General features: G+C 43.0%; 1 protein-coding gene and 1 long non-coding RNA gene across 9 annotated transcripts in view; both read right to left on the bottom strand.

Annotated features, from left to right (window-relative positions):
- Positions 1–24261, bottom strand: part of DACH2 (dachshund family transcription factor 2) — a 314613-nt gene that overhangs the window by 224501 nt on the left and 65851 nt on the right. The window lies entirely within an intron of this gene.
- On the bottom strand, positions 12243–19533 carry LOC310669862. The gene is made up of 3 exons (XR_014507432.1): positions 19276–19533; positions 14766–14897; positions 12243–12475 (listed from the first exon to the last, which is right to left on the bottom strand). It is a non-coding gene; the product is annotated as an uncharacterized lncRNA (long non-coding RNA).

Genomic DNA, 24261 nt, shown 5'->3' with positions numbered 1-24261 from the left:
TTTTAGCACATTAATAATCCTGCTTTTCTTTCATTATGGAGCTCTTAGGTAGTCTTCCAACCAGACAATGATCAGACTCAGACCTACAGATCTATTTCTAACTTTGTTTAAATATGTGCCTTCAGAACATACTCAGAATGCTCCCCATCTCCCCACCACCACTGCTATGAGAAGACAGGTATAGAGGGAGAGTGGGCACATTTGAAAATAATTATAAGCCATGGTTTAGTGTAACATACAAAAGCAAGAATAAGTTTTATTGGGCTCACATGATTTTCCCTACATTAGCTTTTGCTTTAGTTAGCCACAATTTGTTGCCTAGTCCTTACCAATGAACTGTAATTAACCTCAACTGTGGTTTGCTGAAAACAATTCAACTCATCATTTCTAAAGCCAGCAGATTTTAAACTAAGCACAGATAATGTTAGCCACAGTCCCCAGTTAGGATTACTCTAGAAGCTGTAGTTCTTGAAAACTCTTCTCAGCCACATAAGAAGGAGAGAGGGAAAGAGGGAGTTAACTGTAGTGCCCAAACAGAGCCAGAAACAAAAAGCTCCACATTGCAAGGTTCCCACCTCTCCCCACCCACATGGGAGAAGACAAGACAAGACACAGAGGAAACAGGTCAAAGATCTATTAGGACCCTATTAGGATATTGTAATCTGAATCTCCTTCAATAACTTCAAATCTTGCTCCTGTGTAACTGGGATTTGGCATGCATGAACATCACACTGAAAGCTGTTAAGTGGGAACACCATGAAAGCGGCTTCACTCACTGCTTGAGAAAGTGTCAGGGCTGGAGTCAGATGCACATCAGCACTCAAGTAATTAAGTCACTGGTGCCAGTGGAGTTAACTCTTTATGCAAGTAAACCAAAATACAGCCTCTGCTTCAGCCTCAGAGTCTGAACTGCACTCTGCCACAGACTCTTCCTGCTCACTAAATCCTGTTGCCCCTCCAGCTTTCGACCAATCCCCCAGTCTTCACCGTCATCCCACCACCAATTCCCAGGTTCTGAACCTTCTTCCCCAGGGGGTTCCCTTGGGGGTTGCCCAGCTGGGGCCTCCCACCACTCCTCTACACCCAGCCAGTCCATGTTGGCATTTACAGTGAAATCAAACAGGAAGTCAACTGCATGCGCTGGCAACCTATACACAAACCAAGATGCAAATGGGGGAAAAGGAGGCTACCACCTTCCAGCGTGTCACTCTTGCTGCTGGCTAATATAGTTTAAGATAAGGGTTGTTTGCACCCAGCAATCTAACTCAAGTGTTTGGTTCCTGATTCTAGATACAGTGGACACTGGCGTAAGTAAAGCAGCAGTGCGCTGGTGAATTCTTCTCCATAAATGAAGTATACCAAACTATAAAGAGATTTCCAAACTCTACTACATGGGACCTCATTTCTTGGGCCAGTTCCAGAGGGTAACATCAATGGGCATTTGACAGGGCAAGACCAGCAGAGGGCTCACTTCCCTAACAACACTACTGTTTCCACTTTGCATCCAAGAAGATTAGGTTGTACGTTTACATGCCCTGTCTCTTCCAGATTGGGGAGGATGACACAGAGGGTGGCATGCTCAAGAGCTCTCAAAATCCTGGAGACAGTACTCGCCAGCTAAAACCACAAGAGGGAACTGTTTATCCTTCATGCTAGAGACTCAAAGGTATATTCTGGAGTTTGGTTTATTGAGGGAGGGAAAGGGAATGCTTCCCGACTGCTCGGTAGTGGCACCATTTTGTTTAAAAACATATTGCACCATCCATAATGTACTCCCCAACATGTGGAAACCTGTGGCACTCCAGGTGTTATTAGACTCCAACTCTCATCAGTCCTAGCCAGCAGGGTCAATGGTCAATTTACCAGCAGGCTAGTAACCACTATGGGCTTATTTACAAGTCTGCAGACAAGGCATAGGATGCTGCCTTATACTGAACTGAAACAGTAATCCACCTTGCTCACCACTGTCCACAGAGACTGGCAGGATTGAACCTGGGACCTTCTGCATTCATTATGGCTCTCCCCCATACTTTATACCTGCTGCCCCAACCTGGTGCTCTGATGGGAATTATAGGCCTTAAATATATAGAGTACACAGGGTTGGAGACAGCTGCCTTGTAATACTTTTTGTTTGCCCTCTGCAGTCACTCTTAACAGCAAAAAATTCTCCTTCTGCCCCAACTGCAGCTGCCCTTTTGCTGAATCTTTGCTGCTGCTTTTCTTTTCTGCTGCAAATACTCAATATTTGTCCGGTAGCTCTCAATAACACTCTGATCTTTTATGCAGCTCTTCTCCAGGGCAAAGAGCAGAAATGAGGCAGGCAGGTAATGAGGAATTACAGTTTGCCTTTATTTAATAGCTCCATCCGTCAGAGTAATAGAGATGGAGCAAATGGTAACCTTATTCACCCAACCCTTCCTAATTGCTAGCCTGAAAAGCAGCAAGAAAAGTGTATGGGGGGGGGACGACACCACACTGGATCTAATTGCAGTTCAGAAATTAAAGGTGAACAACTTGAAAGCCAGGCGTAAGCATAATGCTCCTGTCTTCTAATTCAAATGCAAACAGACTGCAGAAGGTAAGACAATTAGAAACCAAAGAGAAGGCAGCAAAGCAAGAAGAAGCCAGGGTCTGGCAAAAACAAAGTCCCTCTTTCAACCCAACTTGAACCCTCACCTTTTCCTCCCTTGGGCTGTTGGGATAAATGCATTCAGGACAGCTTGCTCATCTGCAGAGGGCACCTCCAACAATGCAATTCAGTCCCCATGGCTATTATTGCACACAGCAAAGAGGTTTGATCCCTGCTGAAGGTGGCAGATTTCGGGTGCCATTATGCAACTAGGAACCACAGGCGCAGAAAAGGCCTGTCAGAATTATCGAGGGGTTGGAGTGCCTTCCTTAGGAGGAAAGACTGACACATTAGGCTGGGGTTGGGTTCATCGAGATAAAAGTCAGGTAAGGTGGGGAAATAGGTCAGTAGTAGATGGAGAGCGTGCTTTGCATGCAACTGTTCCCAGGTTAAAGCCCTGACCTGTCTACGTAAACAGATCAGGTGGCAAGTGATGAGGAAGTCTGCCCAGGATCTTAGAGGGATGCTACCAGTCAAGAGTCAGCAAGCACGAGTTGGGCTGACTTGATGTGGCAAGAATTTATTCATGGAGTGTGTAGTTGGACTGTGGAACTCACTCCCACAAGACGCATTGATAGGCACCAGCATGGATGCCTTTAAAAGACTAATGGGCAAATTCATGGACAAGAGAGCGATCTGTGGGTACTAGCTATGTTGCTATGTACTGCCTCCAATCGGAGACAGTAGTGCTTCTGAATACCAGTTGCTGGAAACCTCAGCAGGAGAGAATGCTCAGGTGCTTGTGTCCTACTTATGGGCTTCTTGTGGGCATATGGTTGGCCACTGTGAGAACAGGATGCTGGACTAGATGGGCCTTTGGTCTGATCCAGCAGGCTCTTCTTACATTCTTATGTACTCTGACTACCAGCATCTCTCCAGGGTTTTGGACAGATAGAGGTGTTTTGAATGTTCTGGGCTCTGACCCTTTTAAGTAGAGAAAGGTAAAGGTAAAGGGACCCCTGACCATTAGGTCCAGTCGTGGCCGACTCTGGGGTTGCGGTGCTCATCTCGCTTTACTGGCCGAGGGAGCCAGCGTACAGCTTCCAGGTCAGGTGGCCAGCATGACTAAGCCACTTCTGGCAAACCAGAGCAGCACACGGAAACGCCGTTTACCTTCCCACTGGAGTGATACATATTTATCTACTTGCACTTTGACGTGCTTTCGAACTGCTAGGTTGGCAGGAGGAGGGACCAAGCAACGGGAGCTCACCCCATCGTGGAGATTCGAACCGCCGACCTTCTGATTTACAAGTCCTAGGCTCAGTGGTTTAACCCACAGCGCCACCTGCGCCCCTTAAGTAGAGAAACCATGCATTAAACCTAGAAGATTTTTCAGGAGTGCATGTACACCCAGACCTATATGTGTATGGAGTGGGGGGGGGGTGAATGAGAAAGAGCACCGTCTTCTTCATCCACTGCCACAAGATGTGATGCTGGAGTTTGGCTGAGATAGCTCCGAAAGAAGATTAGAGATAGATTTGCAGAAAATGTATTTATCAGTTGTTATTAGCCATGACAGCTAAATGGAATCACCATATTCAGAGGTAGTCTAGCATGAAATACCAGTTGCTTAGGGAGCGGGGGGTGGGGGGTGGGTTGTTGCCTTCATTTCCAGTTAGTGGGCATCCCAGAAGCATCTGACTGGCTACTGTGAGAAACAGAATGATAGGTGATCTTGAACCAATGGACTCACTTAGCAAAACAGTTCTCAGGCTTTCATGAGACATGATCTACCCAAGGGATTTTAGTGCCTGATTGTCAGGACTGGGTAGCATGCTGGTGCCAGGAATCAGGGTGAGAGGTAAACCAGGAGACAGGACCTGAACACAAGCCGGGAAGCAGGACTAGAAGAGCAAGACTAGGAGCAACAGAACCTTAGCAGTCCTTGTTCAAGCAAAGCACCATGGAGGCAGGAAGCTTTCATATATTTCCTTCCTACCAACATGCAGCCTATTGGGCAGAGTCAATACATCTCTGGTATTTACAGAGAGGATGCAGTTTTGCATTTCACCTGATGGGGGCAGTAATCTGTTGCTCTTGACTCTTTAGCAAGAGGTACCTCATCACATGGGGCAGTGGTCAGTAGATCCTGACACTGAACTGGAAATTCGAGATGGCAACATCCTCCCACTAACATGAGGCACAGTGTATAACTGTGAGACACCCCCCACCCCCGAAATCAGTGAGAGCTGTACAAAAACACACTACCTTTCTTCCACCAAGTAAATCAAGGCAACATGCATCCAGATGGTCTCCCATCCAGGAACTGACTGGACCTAGACCTGCTTAGCTTCAAGAGGGATGCTGCATCATATACCTCCAAACAAAGCTACAGGGGTAAGAAAAGGATTTGTTCACAACATACAAGTAACCTTTAAAAGGGCTGTTTGTTGCAAGGAAAAGCACAAAGGAGCATCTCTGAACTTCAGGTTCGTGCAACTGCACAATTATGATTTCTACAACAATGAATGAAGCTTTGGGGACATCTGACTCAGACACATGTTCTTCCTGCATGTGGGTGTGTTGGGAGGGGGGTTATCTTTCCTGCTAAGTGGCCCTTTCAAAATGTTACCCTTGCAGAAATGACTCTCAATAAGTGTTATTGCGGCACATTTTACAGATATAGGAAAGCAATAATGGCATTCTTTTAAGCCTCGCTGCAAACACAAAGGACCCATTTTATCCAAGGAGTGACACACATCTGAACGGCAGGCTTTCCACCTGCCACCTGCTAAATCTTTTGCAACTTAAAAGTTCTTATCATAAGCTGAGAATCCAGTTTTCATTTTAAATACAGTCATACCTTGGATCCTGAACTCGGATGTTTTGGCTCCCGAATGCCACAAACCCAGAAGTGATTGTTCCGGTTTGCGAACATTCTTTTGGAACCCGAACATTCAACGTGGCTTCCATGGCTTCTGATTGGCTGCAGGAGCTTCCTGCAGCCAATCAGAAACCACATGGTTTTTGAACGTTTTGAACGTTGAACGGACTTCCGGAACAGAATCCGTTCGACTTCCAAGGTACGACTGTTTATGCAAGTTCCTGGGCATCATGGTTAAAAAGATACACTTGACAATAGATATTAACAAACAAGGATTTGGACACCATATTTTTTATCGATGTAGCCTAGACATGCATCAGTCCATTTAGCTGCTGCCTCACACCACAGTCTCATGTTTAGCTGGCAATATTATGAAAATCAATAGATCCATTTTGCAAATTGTTGTCAAACCAGGGGTTTCCTATCCTGTAGCTGTATACCCGGTTCTTCCAACTTAAATGCAGCAATTTACATTTCTATCTATTACAAATCATTTTTATCACTTGGACTCAGTTCCCCATCCTGTCAAGATCACCTAGAATCCTGTTTCTGACTTCTTAAGATGCTAGTTATAACCATCACCCCAGGTTTGTGTCACCTGAAAATCTGATAAGCATCATTTCCACTGCTTTGTTCAAGTCATTCTTAAACCTGTTAAACAGCACTGGGCCTGGGACAGAACCCTGCACTTGTTGACAAGGAGCAACTTCTGTGGATACAGTCCAAGATCCAGCTACAAATCCACCTAAAAGTGTAATAATCTAACCCCCAGTTTAACAGCAAGAATATAATGGTGGGTCTTGTTGAAAGACTTAGTCAAATCAAGATATACTAGATCCACTGATTTTCCCTGATCTACAGAAGAATAAAAGTTGTCTGATATGGAGCCACACCCATAGTCCATCTAGTCCAGGGGTGGCCAACTCCCAAGAGGCTGTGATCTACTCACAGTTAAAAACTGGAGGTGATCTACCCCCTTTTGGGGGGGTTCAGGTCAAAGTTGTAGGGCTTTTTTAGGGGAGAAGAAAGCCACGTTTCTTTGGGGTGTAGGGCAAAAGGTTGAGCTTTTTTAGGGGAACCACAGTTGTTGAGCTTCTTCGGGGGGAGATCTACCAGTCATCTACCATAAACATCCAGTGATCTACCAGTAGATCATGATTTACCTGTTGGACGTGCCTAATCTAGTCCATCTCAGTACTGTACACTAGGATGGACATCTGCTCTCCAGAAGAGGTGCACTTGTCTAGGGTCACTGAGAGATTGAAGACCCGTGACTATTTCTGCAGCAGGGTCCCAGCCTCCAGCGTCTTACAGCCACCCTATCAGCATGAAAGGGGAGCCTTCCAGCCACCAAGAAAAAGCCACCTCACTCTTTGTGCTGATTCAAGCCAACTAGAGTGTGTGCACAGAAAATAGTAAATCTAGCTGAAAATCTAGTTGGAGTGTGTTGATATTTGCAATTCACCCCCAATTATTATTGTTGTATAATTATAATTGTATGATCTTAGAAGGGGTGTGGCTATGAGTGGGTGTAACTCTGACTATCAAATGTGAACTGCAATTAGTTCCCTTTTTGACATGCATGCTGAACTTCAACTAGCACTATTTCCTTTGTAAAATGAACTTTCCAAACTCTGGATATTTCACATGTTCCAAAAACACCATCTGTAGATACACATGCTTCGTAAAACACATCAAATACACCAGGTTTCTGCTGTGCTATGCAATAAAGAAAGGGCACTTTGCAGTTGAGTAAGAACTTTTACTATTAACATAAAAGAAAGCTATAGGCCTAGGTCTCCTTGTCTCACCCCCCTCCTGCTGAAAAGAAAGGGATCTTCCATCAGCCAATTGTCATGTATCATATATTTCATCTCTCTGAGGGCCAGGGGCTCAGGTTCTTTTCTCCAGAATAAAATACACCAAGGGGGAAATTTGTGTTGCACTCCACACCATTTACAAACTGCTTCCAAATAAATTAAAGCACTTTCTGCTATTCATTAATCCCTGGATGCTGCCATTTTTGCATTTGTGCTCAGTATCAGAAAATCCTCAACTCCTGGTTCCAGGAGTTGCACCTCTATCTCTCCTCTTCTTCCCTCCCCAAGTACACAGATGGTGACCTTTCTTAAGCGCACCCCAGAGATATCGCATAATGTAAGTCAGAAAAAGGAGAGTGAACAGGGCAGATGCCACCAGAAAGAAAATTCGGTCCAGCAAATGCAGCCAAAAGGATGAGAAAACTAAAGGGGGGAGGTGAGAGTTTAGTTGGCTATTTGTCAAATCCAGACATTAGGCTGGATCATCTCTATTCTGAAGATCTATTGTGTTTTGCATAAAGTAGGAACTTCTACAGTCCGTACCATCTTCCAAGTTTAAGATTCTGGTTTCAATCCCATAGTCACTGAGAGGCTGTTCCAGAGACCATGGGATTTTGAAAATCTCCTTCCCAGAGGGGAGAGAAGGAGATGGCGATTCCCCCTCTCAGCTGCAATGGAAAGGGCTGCCACCAATGCCCCTCTGTTGTCACTGCAGAGATAAAAGGGGGGAGTGCTCCAGACGTTTATTGGAATGGATCCTTTTGGAGTCTGGGTCTCTCCCATTCCTCCAAGATGGGTATGGGGGAATACACTAGCTCAGATTGGTTTAGCAATTAATCCCGCTTCCTGAGGAAGTCTGGGAGTCAAAGCTCTGTGAGAGGAAATTAACACCCTTAAAAACTGCAGCTCCATGATTCTTCGGGGGAAGCCACAACTGTTTAAAGAGGAATAATAGTGCTTTTAATGTATAGTGCAGCTGTACCTGGCTTCAACACTAGAGGTGCAACAACATCCTTCCCTGCATCTGCAGGAGAAGGCTAGTTTAAGGGGTTGATGACAGCTCTAATCTCCCATAGAGGACAATGGCTGGGGGCTCACGAGAAATAGCATGGGGGCTGTTGCCCCCACCCACAGTATCTACCAACTGATTGCCTCACTCTGTCTAATGGTAGGGCTGGCCCCAAGGGCAGGTATGAGTTATGCTTACTTGTCACCAATAGCATGTCTTGATCCAGCCAGAACAAAGGTGGACAGTGCTACTCAATGAAATCAATAGGACCTTTGGCACAGACTTCAAGGTGAGCAAGAGGAGACCCTCTGTCAACAAGAATTTCACTTACGTTTCCTCTCTGAGTAAGCAAAAATAATAATAAAAATAAAAATAAAATCCAGCTTGCTCGCACCAAGTTCTCTCTGTAAGAAACTATCCCCTGTAAGCATTTAGCAGACGGGAAACGGGACTCCATTTGTGTAGTGGCATCAATGCAAATCTAATTCCCGACATTAAACTGGAGAGGCAGAAGCACATTTACAAGGGCTTTGTGGCTGTATCTCTTCCTTCAGTTAGCAAAGTTAAAAATCATTTACTTTTGAGTACTTGCTGTAAAATGCTAATTGCCCTAGAGTCCTTGTGGGCTCCATCACTGCATCTGCAATGGCTTCCCCATACTCATCAATGGAGGAGGTGACTATGTGGACACAACGAGCTGTTTCCTTTGCTGAACTGAACATAAGGGCTAGCTCGGTGCTCTTTTTTCAACCATTCTCCACCTCTTATTGAGAAAAGAAATTGAATTTAAAACTGGAGTGAAATTCTCATGGGTGGGGGAGAGTGGGGTTTTTATGTGTTTGCTTTAACTTCTGAGATGGTCAAGAGGTGTTTTTGAGTGTCCTTTCTTCCCTTCAACAATTCATCCCCAGTCCGCAGCCATCCCAGGTGCCTTCAGTAATAGCCCTTGGCTATCACTCGTCTCATAGGGAGGAGTGATAGCCCTTGGCTCTCATTCCTCTTTTTTCAGATCAAAAAGTGTGGGCATCTGGGGAAGCTGAAGGTTACTGGAGAAATGTTTACTGTAAAGGAAAATACATACACCACCTTTGCCTACCTTGTGACAATAAGATGAACTCAAAATCCCACAATGCCTTAAATTTAAAAGAAGTCCTCAAATGCCCTAAGGATGATTCAGGAAACAATGGGAACTGCTTTCAGAGGGGAAATAAAACTATAGAAAACTGGGAAGACTGATTTGGGCAAAGCACAGAACTAGAGATGGGAAGGCCTGGGAAAAAACCGGAAAAATTGGGGGGGGGGACCAGGTTTTTTTCTGTTTCCCCCCAAAGCCACCCCCTCCCCCGAAAAACGGCTTTTGGGGGGGACAGAAAAAACCTGTCACGTCCCCCCATTTTCTCCCAGGCCTTCCAGCACCCACACTTCGGAGCTCCCTGCCGAATGACACCAGGCAGCTGCTCTCACAGTACTCTTTCTGGCAACTGCTCAAAACCTTTTCATTAGGGCCAGCCCATCTGAACATGTAGAAGCTGCATGTGATTTACAGTGGTACCTCGAGTTACAGGTGCTTCAGGTTACAGACTCCACTAACCCAGAAATAGTGCCTCGGGTTAAGAACTTTGCTTCAGAATGAGAACAGAAATCGCACGGCAGCGGTAGGCCCCATTAGCTAAAGTGGTGCCTCAGGTTAAGAACAGTTTCAGGTTAAGAACGGACCTCCAGAACGAATTAAGTTCTTAACCCGAGGTACCACTGTACTTCCTTTTAACCACTGCTGACTTTAATCATCTTTTGAATACTCTTAAGTACCTGCTTTTAACGGTGTTTTATCAATCATTTTAATGTTGTGTTGTATATTTTTGTAAACTGTTTAGAAGCTCTCTTACCATCATGTGGTTTATAATATATAATAACAAATTCAATTTAAAAAGCACACACACTCCTTTTCCTTTCAAACAGAGTTTGAGCCTTAGCGCAACATACTATTTAGTAACTGTATGTTGGTTCCTTCTGGGCCTGGCATGCAAAGTAGAGATGGGAAGGCCTGGGGGGGGGGGAACGGGAAAATTGGGGGGGGGGCAGTTTCCCCCAAAAAACTGCTTTTGAGAAGTCCATGAGAAAAATGACGAAGAGGAAGAGGAAGAAGAAATGGAAAATGATAGCAGTAGTTCAGAAAATGAGATAGAATAAACTGCATGTATATGTTGTGTCTTCTGTTGTTATTTTTAAAGCACTATTCAAAGGATAGACCCTATGGAGCTTAAATATTGAGGTGGACCTTAACTTTATTTGCTGTTGGTGGTAAGGGGCAAATCTGATTATTCTTTATGTTGATGGTTTCTTGCTTTTTTTGTTTTTGAGGGAAAGGGGGGTGATTACCTGTTTTATTGCAAGCACAATACTTTTATATACACCGCGTTTCACACGATTTGTAAAGCTACTCCACACTGAACTTTTTTTCATTTTTTTTTCAATTTCCCATTTTTTCCAAAATTTCCATTTTTTCCGGGGGGAAACGTTTCCCCCCCAAGGCTTCAAAATTTTCGGAAATTTTACATCTCTACACAGAACAAGGACTTTCTGTAATGCACCCCACATGGAGTGCTGCATCAGCTGTGAGGTGGTGCAATTTTGAACATGTGTTAAACTTATTCTCAAGGCCTGATCAGTTCTAAGCTGTGTGTCTTCACTTCTATCCTGTATATATGGCATGCCAACTTCCATCAGCCCTCAACAAGCATTGTCAGTCATCAGAGATAGTTGTCCAACCATATCTGGAGTGTCGTTCACTGCATGGTAGTTCCTTGGAGATTGTTGGAAGAAAACACTAGTTGCTCAACGAATCAAGTGTTAATCCTGACATTGGCACAGAGGAGGAGGAATGAAAATGGGATGAACATCTCTGGTTCCATTCTATGGGTTCATTCACTACTACATGCTAACATTCTGGCTGAACATGGTCAATTTCTAGAATTAATTCTAGAAATCGTGCATGTATAGTCTACCACAACTTGCATTTCCTTTCATTTACTCTGCCCTCTGCTCCTCTCTTAGAAATGCTCATGGCTGATGAAACATAGCACATATAGGTAGAGGCGCATCCAGTTGCCTTGTTCAGCTACCCTTTTATCAGTGTGTGCAAACATTTCTGTGCATTGGGCTGGGGGAGGAGAATGGGTTGAACAAATTAGCTGTAGCAAACTGCACAGGATAATGACAGGTCCCTAAAGTACTGCTATCACTCCATAGAAAAGACCAGGCAACTTGGAACTCCAAGATCAAGATTCAAAACCAGATGGGAGGATTTCAAAAGAATCCCTAGAATGAATGAGTGGGAAGAAGGGTTTTTATTTCACATGCTCAGAAACCATGCCCTCTTCTTTGGAAGCCCTTCTCCTAATCATAAGCGTGTCGAGAGGGCTGATCATGATTATGCAACACTGAATAAGAAGCACTCCATATATGCTCTAAGATCTCACTATTTTATATATTTTACTGGTGAATGGTATCAATAAAAAGGAGTTATGGCTAAGCCACACTCAGTCTTGTATGCAGATTAAGTCCAGCTAATAAAAAGAAAGGAAATCAAGGGATAGAATATAATGGAATAGGAATTCTCAGAGCAAAATCTATAAATACACATGTTTGGAAGAAAAGCAATTGGGAAAGGCCTCGGACATTTATTAGTTGGAGGGGGCCTCAAAATGTTAACATTCTTTGTTCCTATTTCGTGCCTAAAAGCTGCTGAAAGTGCAACCACCCAAAGCTTCAGAAGCATGGAGTGTTTGTGCTAAGTTGGAATGACTTCATATAAGATAACGCTGCTAAAATAAAAATTCAAACCATGTCACCAAAATGTAGTTGACAACATGTATATTATGCAATTATGACTGTCATTTTATTACTGTTATTAATTTATTAGTATAATTGCAATTTTTTTTCAATGTCATAATGTGATAATAAAGGACTTGTCATTACTGAGTTAACCTCAGAACATCTCTGACCTCAGGGGAGGGTGCTCTCCGCTTTCAGTCCAAAATGAGCTGTCAGTTACCACAACGACATTTTGATGACTACATTATCTTGTAATTAAGTGTCTCAACAAATTTCTCCTTTTGATTGACAGGTAGTTAAGACTATCTTTGACCACAGGGCAGTTCCTTTATATTTCAAGAATATTTTTCCCCTTAGCACTGAAAGAGAAAGATGAACATTTAAAAATTAAAATGTTGGAATATATATAACACTTAAGTTTTTATGTGTAAAACAATGGAATCTCTGACCAATGCTAATTCCCCCACTAGTCTCACACTATTGTGTCAATGTGACAACTCTGACAGATTCGGAAAGTCCTGAAGTTCTTTGCCAAAGTTCAAAAAGTGCACTGTTTTCTTTCCCATTGTTTTCTTTCCCGTTGTTTTCTAAATAAGTATGTACAGAGCCACAGAGAATCACGTGCACTGACAGCAAAGGGAATTAATAAAGTGCTGCATGACTGAGGACCAGAGAAGCTGAATGGTGGGTTATCTGGAACAGATCAAAGGAACTCTGCAAACTGCAGCTTTCAACTTAGAATCAGAAGTCCAATGATGTGTAGTCACTATAGATGGGGCAGTCTGTTTCAGACTGCATGTCAACAATGAGCAAAAGTAAAAGGGCTGGATCACTCCTTCCTTCCTTCTCTCTCTCTCTCTCTCGTTTTGCTGCTCTTCTATCTCTCCCACTCCTGTTCCACCTAGCAGACTCCCTGCAGAAAGAAGGGCAAAACTTGCTAGAAGTCTAACTACTCACTTGCAGAGGGCAATTAGGCAGTGGACAGTAGGTTGTCCACCCCTGCCTCAGAATATACAGAGGGGAGGAACAGCTGCCTACAGCAGGATACCACCCAGAGATGCAAGCACTGCGTCTTGATTGAGGTTGGTCTTCATAAGTTTGGTTATGGTCCAGTATTGTTATGCAGGTGAAACTGAGCATTTGCTCTCCATGGGGCTGAATTAAAAATGCATTGGATGGTTGAGGTGCACTAGGCCGTATTCTAGTAAGCTGTTAAATAAATGGGTCAACAATGCAATATTCATGAAGGTTAGGGATTAATTTTTAAAATATTTTTTTTAAATTTATACGTAAATATGCCTTTCATATTACCGGTGCTAAACAGGCAGGGGAAAAAACATTAAGCAAATGGCAGAATTCAATGTGGAATTCTAAAATTCAATCTACATCTGCAGAATCATAAAACAACAGGTTCCCTGAAAATATGGACTTATTCATTTCTCCTTCCCATCACCAGCAGCTGATGGGGGTCAGGTGGTACACAACCTTGGACCATTGAGCTGCCACTTCTAGGTTCCACAGCTAATTGACTTTTGAGTGGTTCTGATTACTTTTGAGTAGTTCTGCACCCCACCACACAACCAGCAGAGAGGGGATTTCCTGATCTGCAGAGCAATGCTATACATGTATACTCAGAAGTAAGTCCCATTGACTCTATCTGATCAACAGAACAGCGCCTTCCATATCATTAGGGATTTGAAGCTGGTGAACACAGCCTCCTGTTCTGAACTGGGCATGTCCCCTTGACCCCAGAATGGTCCTGCCAAAGCTTGCACTCAGAAATGTATATCAAGTCAGACCATTGACATCTCTAGTTTAATGTTGTTTACCTAGCCTCTTCCAAATTGGGGCTTCCCAGATGTTGTTTGACTGCCACCTCCCATCAGCCCCAGTCAGCATGGCCAATTTTCAGGAACAATGGGAGCTGCAGCCTAGTGACATTTGGAGAGCTCTAGGTTGGGGGAAGCTGATCTACAGTGACTGGCATTGGTTTTCTATAGTTTCAGGTAGGGTCTCTCTCAGCCCTACCAGGAAATGCCAGAGGTTGCACTTGGGACCTTCTGCACGCAAAGCAGAAGTTCAGCGTCCCTCCCATGTGGCATACTTGGCCTTCACAATAACATCCTAGGGTGGGTTATAACAAAGTAAAAATACAATATTCAAATTAGCTAAAAAAAATTGTAATTAAAAGAATGGGGCAAAAAGCTATGACATACTGAATGCAAAACAATTATGTTTTTTGTTTAATTTACTTCACCCTATTTTAGGTCTTTGGTTGTAATAAATATTGGTTTGCTCTCTATTCTGTCTTTCCTACCTTTACTACACATACACACCATACACACACACACACACACACACACACTTGCAAATCTACCATTTGCAATGCATAGATAAGTCTCACTGAATTCTGTGGAACTTGTGCATGATTTGCTATGCTCAGGGTTGCAATCTCAGTGTCTATGCATTTCCACCCTTCAGAAGCGTGTGGCAATTCATCAGCGATTTAACCTATAGACATTTGAAGGTTGAAGAGCACCTCAGAGGGGTCGTTGACCTTCAGCAACTGCAAGATTCGTAGCTTCAGCTACAGTCAATATATATTTATCTTTCTGTTGGGACTATTACAACTGTTCAAGTAATGCTGACCTTGAAACTTCCTGTGCTGGATGCAGTAGAATAACGATCCCTGAAGGAAAAGTATAAAAATATCACAATAGGATGTCTAAATCTAAAATGCACATAACAATCAAGAGCACAAGGATTCCAAATATACACCACCTGGAAAACAAAACAAAAGAAGAAGGAGGCTGATTTTTGGCACAGTCTTATAACTGCCATTTGCATCACACATGTCAGGCTCAAAAACTGCATATCCAGATGTATTTCTGATCAAGACTTGTATAGCTTAAGAGACCACATCTCTCAGCATGAATCAGAGCCCGTTCAGATGTCATACAGTAGGGAATGTGCTTGTACCACTGCATAAAAGGCAAGAGCAACCTCATTACCTGGTCTGGATGTACATAGTGCAGTTATATTGCTGAAGCTAAGCAGGTTCGGGTCTGGTCGGTACCTGATGGGAGACCACCTGAGCCCTCCACTTCCCATGGATACCACCTTGAGCCCTGCATTGAGTGAAATGTTCTACATATGTATAATAAGATAAATTTAAAGCACCTAATATTTTTATTTACTAAAGGGATTGCTGTCCCCAACCTCAGACAAATGCACAGCCCGGCTTAATAAAATAAAAGCAAATTAGAAATGCACTTCAGTTTGTCAATGGCTGTTATAAATTATAATGGATTTCAAGCTGTTTTAGTGCTAGTTTTGACCTTTAAGGCTCCCTTGTCCTGAAGGCTGGGTAATAATAATAAAAACAATAACAATACTACCGTTGTATAATTTTAAAGAAATATCATCAGCCATTTATGATTTGGGATCAAGGAACCTGGAAGAACACCTATTTCCACAAGGGTCTACCTGTCCACCAGGTATTGGGAATATTGTTCAACCTAAAGGCCATATTCAGGGACACGGGTGGTGCTGTGGCCTAAACCACAGAGCCTAGGACTTGCTGATTGGAAGGTCAGCAGTTCAAATCCCCGTGACGGACTGAGCACCCGTTGTTCAGTTCCAGTCCCTGCCCACCTAGCAGTTCAAAAGCACGTCAAGTGCAAGTAGATAAATAGGTATCGCTCCGGTGGGAAGATAAACGGCGTTTCCGTGTGCTGCTCTGGTTCGCCAGAAGCAGCTTAGTCATGCTGGCCACATGACCCAGAAGCTGTCTGCGGACAAACACCAGCTCCCTCGGCCTATAGAGCGAGATGAGTGTGCAACCCCAGAGTTGTCCACGACTGGACCTAACAGTCAGGAGTACCTTTACCTTTACTTTAAAGGCCACATTCACTTCCAGAACAACTCTCATGAGGCCCCATGCCAGTGGAAGGTGGAGCAAGAGGCAAAAGGGGCATAGCAACTTTTGTTAGAAACTTTTGCTTCTAACTTGCAAGGCTAAGCATATTTTGGAAAGAAGTTTGATGGCTGGTTTCTTTTAGAACATAGGATCAGTTCCAAACTGGAACTGTTTATAAAGAGAGACCTGGAGGGCCATACTTGGCTCTGAGGTTCCCTGTCCCTGCTGTAGACTAAGGTCTTCAGCAGGGCTCCTTCTACAAGACATTAAACCTTCATAGTGGTGGCACCCAGATGGGAAAAAAAGCCTTCCGTAGCAAAGTTCACCTGGAGCCAACTCTGCTGTCAACTAATAATAATAATAATAATAATAATAATAATAATAAAACTTTATTGTGGTCCAAAGACCCACAAAACAATTTCAAAACAAGATACAGTTAAAACGGCCATACAGACAGATGGAAGAAACCAAGGAAGTCATTTTGTTTCATCTAGGGCATAATGATCTTTGTTTCTTATAACCTCTAAAAGAAACTTTGTCACGGCCAGTGTAATATCATTTGACCTTTCTTCCAAAAGATATTTAATACGGGGGGCTTCGGATTTTCAACTTTCTTTTGGGAGAAAGCAATAAAAGTGGTATAATACTGTTTTAAATGTACAGTGCAGATGGGACCTATGCTTCCTGAAACTCATACTCCTGCCCACACCCCCTGTCTGTCATTCCACTTCTGGACCCAGAGCATCTTCTCTGTGGGTTAGAGCATGGGGCTGTTAATGCCAAGGCCGCAGGTTCGATCCAGCTTATTGGCCAGCTGCATTGCAGGGGGTTGGACTAAATGACCCTCAGGATCCCTACCAACTATTCTATTCTATTCTATTCTTCTATTCTATTCTATTCTATTCTATTCTATTCTATTCTATTCTACAGAAGCTGAAGTGGACCATACTACTAAAAGCTAGTATTCTTCAAGGAAGGTAGGTAGGGCTTGTAGCCAATGCCTACTAAGAGTAGAGACACTGAAATTTATGACCATGAGATTTATAACTATTACTGATGGATCCACTGTGAGTAAAAACTTCATTGGCTACAACCCTGGGTGACTTCTTATGTTGTGCACCAGCCAGCCCCCAAGACTCAGCCCCCGCCACCACACTTAATGTTTAAGAATTCAAATCTAGGAGTCTTATTAAAGAGCAATAACCTCCTCCTTTTTTATTCTTTTGTAAACTAATCAGAAACTAACGACTTGCACTAATTAAAAAGCTATAATTAGGAGAGACCTCATAAAACATTGAAACGATTTCGGGCTGAGAATCTTCAAGTGATAAGCTTGTTCCTTATATCAGTATCCATGCCTCACAGGCGGGGGGGAGGCCACAAGGATAAACCCTGATAAGGGAGCACTGTTTCTTAAAAGTTAGAATGCTTCCGTGGACTGATTTCACAGTGGTGGTAGTGATGGGGGTGACTTGGTATAATTACTTCATTCAGAATGACAATGCTGTGTCATTTTTACAGAATGGGATACTAACCAAATAACTAGTATTTTTCTGGTCTGATCAATAAAACCGCCAAAATATTAGGATCTGAGAAGTCAGTTTATAACTCCTGGTTCTGTCCCAGCTCCATCCTCTCATTTGCCACATTTCATCTTGGCTCATGGCCCCACCAGTTTCTCTACTCAAAGCACCTATTTGAAACAGGTGGGAAATTATGCAGGGATGAGGGGAAAGGTGAGTTTCCCCACTATTAGATCCTTCCAGTGACAATTTTCCATTCCTAAAAGGCATTATTTCCCAAAGTGAGTTGGTAACAGAACAAAAATGGACACAATACTGGCCATATTGAACCTTTTCTGTGGAGGAGAGATATTCCTTCATTAGTCCTCTAGGTCATTCTGACCAACTTCCATCCCTCCTGAATTCTATCCTAATCTTCTCAGGTTGCAAAATTCTACCCAATAGGGAAATAGGAAGCTGCCTTATACCCAATAAGATTGGACAGATAATCTCAGTACTGTCAACACTGATTGGCAGCAGCTCTCCAGGATTTCAGGGTTTCTCCCAACCCTCCTTGGAGAGGCCAGGGACTGAATCTGGGATCGTCTGCCAACAAAGGGATTTAAAGATTCGTTTGGTCAAGCTGCCTTCTCAGGGATGAGGAACCTGTGGTCCTTCAGATGTTCATGGATTCCAGCTCCCATCAGCCCCAGCTGGCATGGCCAACAGCTGATAGGAGCTATAGTTCAGAAACACCCGAAGAGTCAAAGGTTTTCCACCACTGTCTTAGGCACGCATGGGTGCTATCAGTGACATTTCTAAGTTTTGGAGAGCCACTGGAAAAGGCCCCTCCCTGTTAATTCATTAATCCAATCAGCATCAGTGCACACTATGCCTAGCTAATGCGCTAACATTCACTGGATTCCAGTCAAAGCTCGATTTTGCTCAGGAGCAACACAGTGAAACATGGAGTAAAGCTGCCAAGATAAAAAATACCACACAGACTGCTGAATGTAACTGAAACGAAGGAGCCTTATCAAAAGTAGCCAGCATATGTACAAAGCTCTAAACAGCTTGTACAGGAAAGACACATACACAGCATGTTGCCATTCATTTTGATCTACCATGGCTGCTCAACTGTGTCCATAAAATATGCCTAACCTTCTGGGTGTGATGCATACGGAGGCCTAGCAGGGCCTAGATTAGCATCTCCTTCCCTCAGCAAGTCCACCTTCATTCTCAGCTGCTACTGCTCCTCTTCCTCATCTTTGCTACCATGTAGGGAGCCAGTAAGGAAGCAGACAGTGGCCTTCACTAGTCCTTCTCACAGAGGCCTGGGCTAGAGAAGGAGAGAGGTTGGTGAATAACTGTGTTGCAATGGTTAAGACAAGGACTCATCCAGAGGCCTCTTGTCAGTGGGCCGCCTTCTTGGGTTTGGGCCCTTAGTCAACCTTGTTGACTTGCTCTACGCACCATGCCTTTACATCAATTTTAAACTATTTGAGTAGCATTGTGCTGGGATGTTATTGTTGTTGCTAATTTTATCGCTGGGCTGTACTATTTTTACTGTTCTTTTTGGTGTTTCAGGGCACCCTGATTCTGATATATTTCGCTTGGTATGTTGGTACAGTACTTACCTTAAGAGGAAATCACCCTAGAGAAGACTGCCTTAAAAATGAATAATAAAGCTAGGAGAATCTCAAACATTAATTCTGAAACAAGGGCATCTGCATCTCACCAGAGTTTCCTGTTCCTTCAGTTCATCTTGCCCTCCGCTTGTCTGATGGGCACATCTGCATTGATAAATTACTGCAAGAAAACAACTGGATGCACCCATCTGCTCCTACACCCTGGAATGTATAACACGAATAGAATATTGATACAATTGAATGTATAATCCCATCAATTTTGATAAGTGGGGATCCATGGCTTGACTCTAGAAAAACAAGGGGGGTCCACAGTACTCAGCTAATTATGAGCCACTGGTGTAGACAATACCAAAATAGGTGGACAGTCTTCACTTAAATCAACTTCTTATGATACAAGTACAGTTTTTTGTACCCCATTCAATTATGAATGCAACTCATAATTTCTATTTATTATTTTCCCTCAAAAATACTTGTGGGGATCTTTTAGTGAAAGCATTGTTACTTTATTTCCCAAGTTGTCACAAAATCCACTGCCATCATCATAATTAAACAGCTGCTATAATCACCATAATAAATACAGTTTAAATTACGTTTAAATTAATAGTGAGCTGTTATACCCAATACTATCTGTGAAAAGGTGGAGAGTAGTACCTTTTTTCTGGTTGAAATACAAATTAGGTTATATTGAACAAAGTCCTATTCAGAAAGTAATGAACCTAAGGCAATCATGTTTATTAACTTCAATGGGTCTACTCTGAGTAGGACTGACATTGGATACTATTATTAATACTAATATTTCTTTGTTTCTTGATACAAAAAAAAGCAGCAGCTGCATCTCTGCACTGCCCTGGAATTTGGGGAGGTAGTTTTTTGAAGATGTTGCTGTGACTTGACATGATAAACTACAAAAAGCTAAAACCATATCAAAGCAAAAAAGAAAGAGAAAGGAAAACAACATGCAACAAAAAAAATTCCTAAAATACTCATCCAACAAAACAATAATAAGACATACCCCACCTCACTAAAAGATGAGCTTCACAGCAGACACTAACTTAAGCCCTAGTAAATAAGTATGTTTCAACCTGGAACCTAAATACTGCCAATGATAATGTCAGGCACATTTCCCTGGGACGTGGATTCCACAAACAGGAGACACCACTTTAAAAAGCCTGCATATATATATATTCCTCAATACTTGTTTTCTCATAGCCGTTGCTCTATTTATTAGAGTATTATTGATTGATTATTGTTTGTTTGTTTTGTTATCCGTTCATTACTGAATTAGGCTACACTCTTAAACATACTTACTAGATCATAAGCTCCAATGGGTCTTAAAGGTAACGTTAAAGGTAAAGGTACCCCTGACCATTAGGTCCAGTCGCGAACGACTCTGGGGTTGCGGCGCTCATCTCGCTGTACAGGCCGAGGGAGCCTGCGTTTTGTCCACAGACAGCTTCCGGGTCATGTGGCCAGCATGACTAAGCCGCTTCTGGCGAACCAGAGCAGCACATGGAAGCGCCGTTTACCTTCGCGCCGGAGCGGTACCTATTTATCTACTTGCACTTGGACGTGCTTTTGAACTGCTAGGTTGGCAGGAGCAGGGACCAAGCAACGGGAGCTCAACCCGTCACAGGGATTCAAACCGCCGACCTTCTGATCAGCAAGCCCTAGGCTCTGTGGTTTAGACCACAGCGCCACCCACGTCCCACGGGTCTTACTTCTGAGTAACTATGAATGGGAGTGTACTGATAATCATTTCACTCAACATATCTTCTAGCAATTGTACTGCCTACTGAAGACCTTCATCTTCCAGCATGTCATTTAAGTAAGGATCTTTCCCAACCTACATCTGTATTTGATTGTTTTAAATGTTTTAACTGTTTCATATTTTGTGTGTTTGCTGCCCTGTGTTCCTTTAGGAGGAGGAGCATGACATACATAAATTTAATTAATGAATTATTTAATGAACATCTTAAGCGAGCAGGCGAATTTGAACCAGCAACAGAAGGGGAGTGGAAATCTGTTTTTCATGTTACAAATTTTGATTCTGGAAGCGCAAAGCAATTATTCTATGACAAAATTGTAAAGAAAATAAAACACTGTCCCTTCTAAATAAGGGAGGCATTTTTAGAATCCTGGAAAAATAAATGGGAAAGAAACAAGAAGGAAGGAGATGGAGGCATGGGGAGCATCAAGAGGCACTGGGGCCAAATGAGGCCCTCAGGAAGCAGGTTGACCTTCTTTGGTACATAGGAGGTGTGGGGAATCTCTGGCCCTCCAGATGCGGCTTGACTACAATTCCCATCAGCCCCAGCTAACATGGCCAATTGACAGGGATGATGGGAGTTGTGGTTCAGCAACATCTGAAAAGCCAAATGTCTGGATAAACCACACCTGATTTAAAGAATTAATACGCAAACGCCATTACAACTTGATTGTGTGGTTGGACAACCAAGGAAATGAAATGAATAAACTCATTACTCTATACAGCCAAAGTTAAGCTGATTTAAGCACTTCACATTTCATATGGATAGCTAAACAAAATCGCTTCCTTCCATCAGATGGGTCGGGCCTGCAGCCTCTTCAATTATTGCCCATTTATTGCCTGAGAAAAAATCTGCTGGTATTTTGACTTTAAACTAAGTGTATGCTCCTGTGTGTATCTTATGTTATATAAAAAGAAAAAATGCTGCTGCTAACTGCTGCGGTAAACTCTACCACTACCACAAAACCTCTGAAAAAAATTCCAAATCATTCACACATTTTTGTGGAGCTAAAAACAGATCCAGATAAGCCTAATCTAACTTTCAGTCCACCCCAACCTTGAAAACATTCCCAGTTGCATTGTATGGAGACTGGGAAGAGTTTCCACTGGAATGGAAATAGCAAGGGAGTGAATATATTGCAGCTCCTGAGATCTATGTGGCTGTGGAACATAATGTTTTATACAAGCATCCAACCAACTTTGTGCAGATGGTATGTAGCCTCTCCATCTTTATTACAAAGAATAAAAATGATGTACAGTATACCATGGGGTTATTCAACAAACAATTTCCAAGGATCACCTTTACAACAAAGTACGAAAGAGCTCTAGAATGCTTTATACGATGTCAGAGGTTTACGGAGCTGCAACAACAGACCCACAGCTGGTGGATATGAAAAGTCAGGCTGAACGGAGACGGATATGTTTTAGCTCTGCACAGTGCATGCAAATAGTGAACAAACAGTTCTTCGCAAGACATTCCAAATAGAGCAAAATCAGTATTTGAGCTTTTAAAGTAGTATCTTTCCACATCAAGGTCCAAGAAAGGGCAATTCCATGGGCAGGTGAAAGCGACACTACAGTGGTACCTCGGGTTACATACGCTTCAGGTTACAGACTCTGCTAACCCAGAAATAGTGCTTCAGGTTAAGAACTCTGCTTCAGGATGAGAACAGAAATCGTGCTCTGGAGGCGCGGCAGCAGCATCAGGAGGCCCCATTAGCTAAAGTAGTACCTCAGGTTAAGAACAGTTTCAGGTTAAGAACTGACCTCCAGAACGAATTAAGTACTTAACCTGAGGTACCACTGTATGTCATACTTATTTTTAAAAACACACACATACAATTATAAAACATATTTACATGTCAAAAGCCTGTTCAGGTGGTCAGTGATGTGGTAAATCCAAAAGTTTTAAGGCTGTCTACTAGCAGGGAATCCCACTGTAATTCCCTTGGCAGAGAATTCTGAATTTCCACAAATTCTGCTCTTTACAACAGTATGGACTAATGGCCACCAACTTGGGTGCCTTTAAAAAGAGTTTACACAAAAATCCAAGGAAAATAAAACCTAGTAGTGGCTAATAACCATCACGACTGTGTACAATCTTCACTGGCAGACGCAGCACGCCCCTGTTTACTAGTTTCTAAAGAACGCAATTGAGTAAAGTGCTGCTGAGCTCGTATCTTGCCTGCAAGGATCTGGTTCACCACTCAGCAAAAAAGCAACCCAAATCCTGGAGGTTTGAAAACTCACCACTGGCATGCCACTGAGGGACATTTGTTTATTTCGAAGACGAAGGTCAGCATTACTGTTTTGGATTCTTAAAGGTGAGAACGAGTTTGCTATCAGTTTGAGGTAGCAATGTTTCTGAATAACTGTTTCTGGGAACCACAGGTGGGGAGAACACTATCGCGCTTGAATTCCACTTGCTGGCTTCCCATGGTCAACTTTTCAGCCAGTGTGTGCGGGGGTGGGGTGGTATCACTTTCTTCCCCTGCATACATTTTAGAGTCTGTATATGCTTCTTGAAAATTAGGCAGTGCTCTTTAAACTTGAGTCCCTATATGTTTGTTGAGCAACAATTCTCATGATCTCTAGTCAGCTTATTCAAAGAACAAGCCTGATGGGAGTCGTATGCCAAAACACCCCACACATTTTGCGGCTGAAGGCAAGGCTGAAGCACACTCCTCTAGGGAAAGGACATGGAATAAATAAAAGACGCAATTTGCTTATTTATCAGTTACAATGCTATATCCACTTTTTCTCCAAGGAACTCAAGCCAACATGCAGATGACTGTTTTCTGTGGTGATAGGTTGGAAGAGATCAATATTTGCCTAACAGCACTCACTAAGCATCATAACCAAGGAGGGATTTCCTGGTCCAAGTACAATAGCATACTGGTGCCTACCTTCTTCAGAAGGCATGGCATTCAGAGAAGGCAGCATGGAGAGTCATGCCTCAATTTCAGTTCCATCTCAGGTCCTCTCCACTATGGATCCTCCAGTATCTGAAGCCTGGACAATAGGGGTTCTGCTATGTAATAGGCCAATAACTGGCAAATGGTCCATGCTCTGACCAGTCTAGGGTGGGCAACCTCAGACCCAGAGACCAAATGTGGCCCTCCGAGCCTCTCAATCTGTCCTTGGAACTAAATCCATTTTAGAATCACCTTGGCTGCTGCGTGTCACAGAGCCAAGATAATCCCACCAGAATCTACTTGTGCACTGACATTTGTTTGGGGCCTATTTCCCCCAAAAAATCCAGGGAGAGTTTAATTACAAAACCTCCTCATTAATGTTTTCTGCAACTGTT

The sequence above is a fragment of the Podarcis tiliguerta genome, assembly GCF_965153285.1.
Source record: "Podarcis tiliguerta genome assembly, chromosome: Z".
In the NCBI taxonomy this organism is placed as follows: Eukaryota; Metazoa; Chordata; class Lepidosauria; order Squamata; family Lacertidae; genus Podarcis; species Podarcis tiliguerta.
Note: the sequence above shows the minus strand (reverse complement) of the source record. Positions and strands in the feature narration are given on the sequence as shown.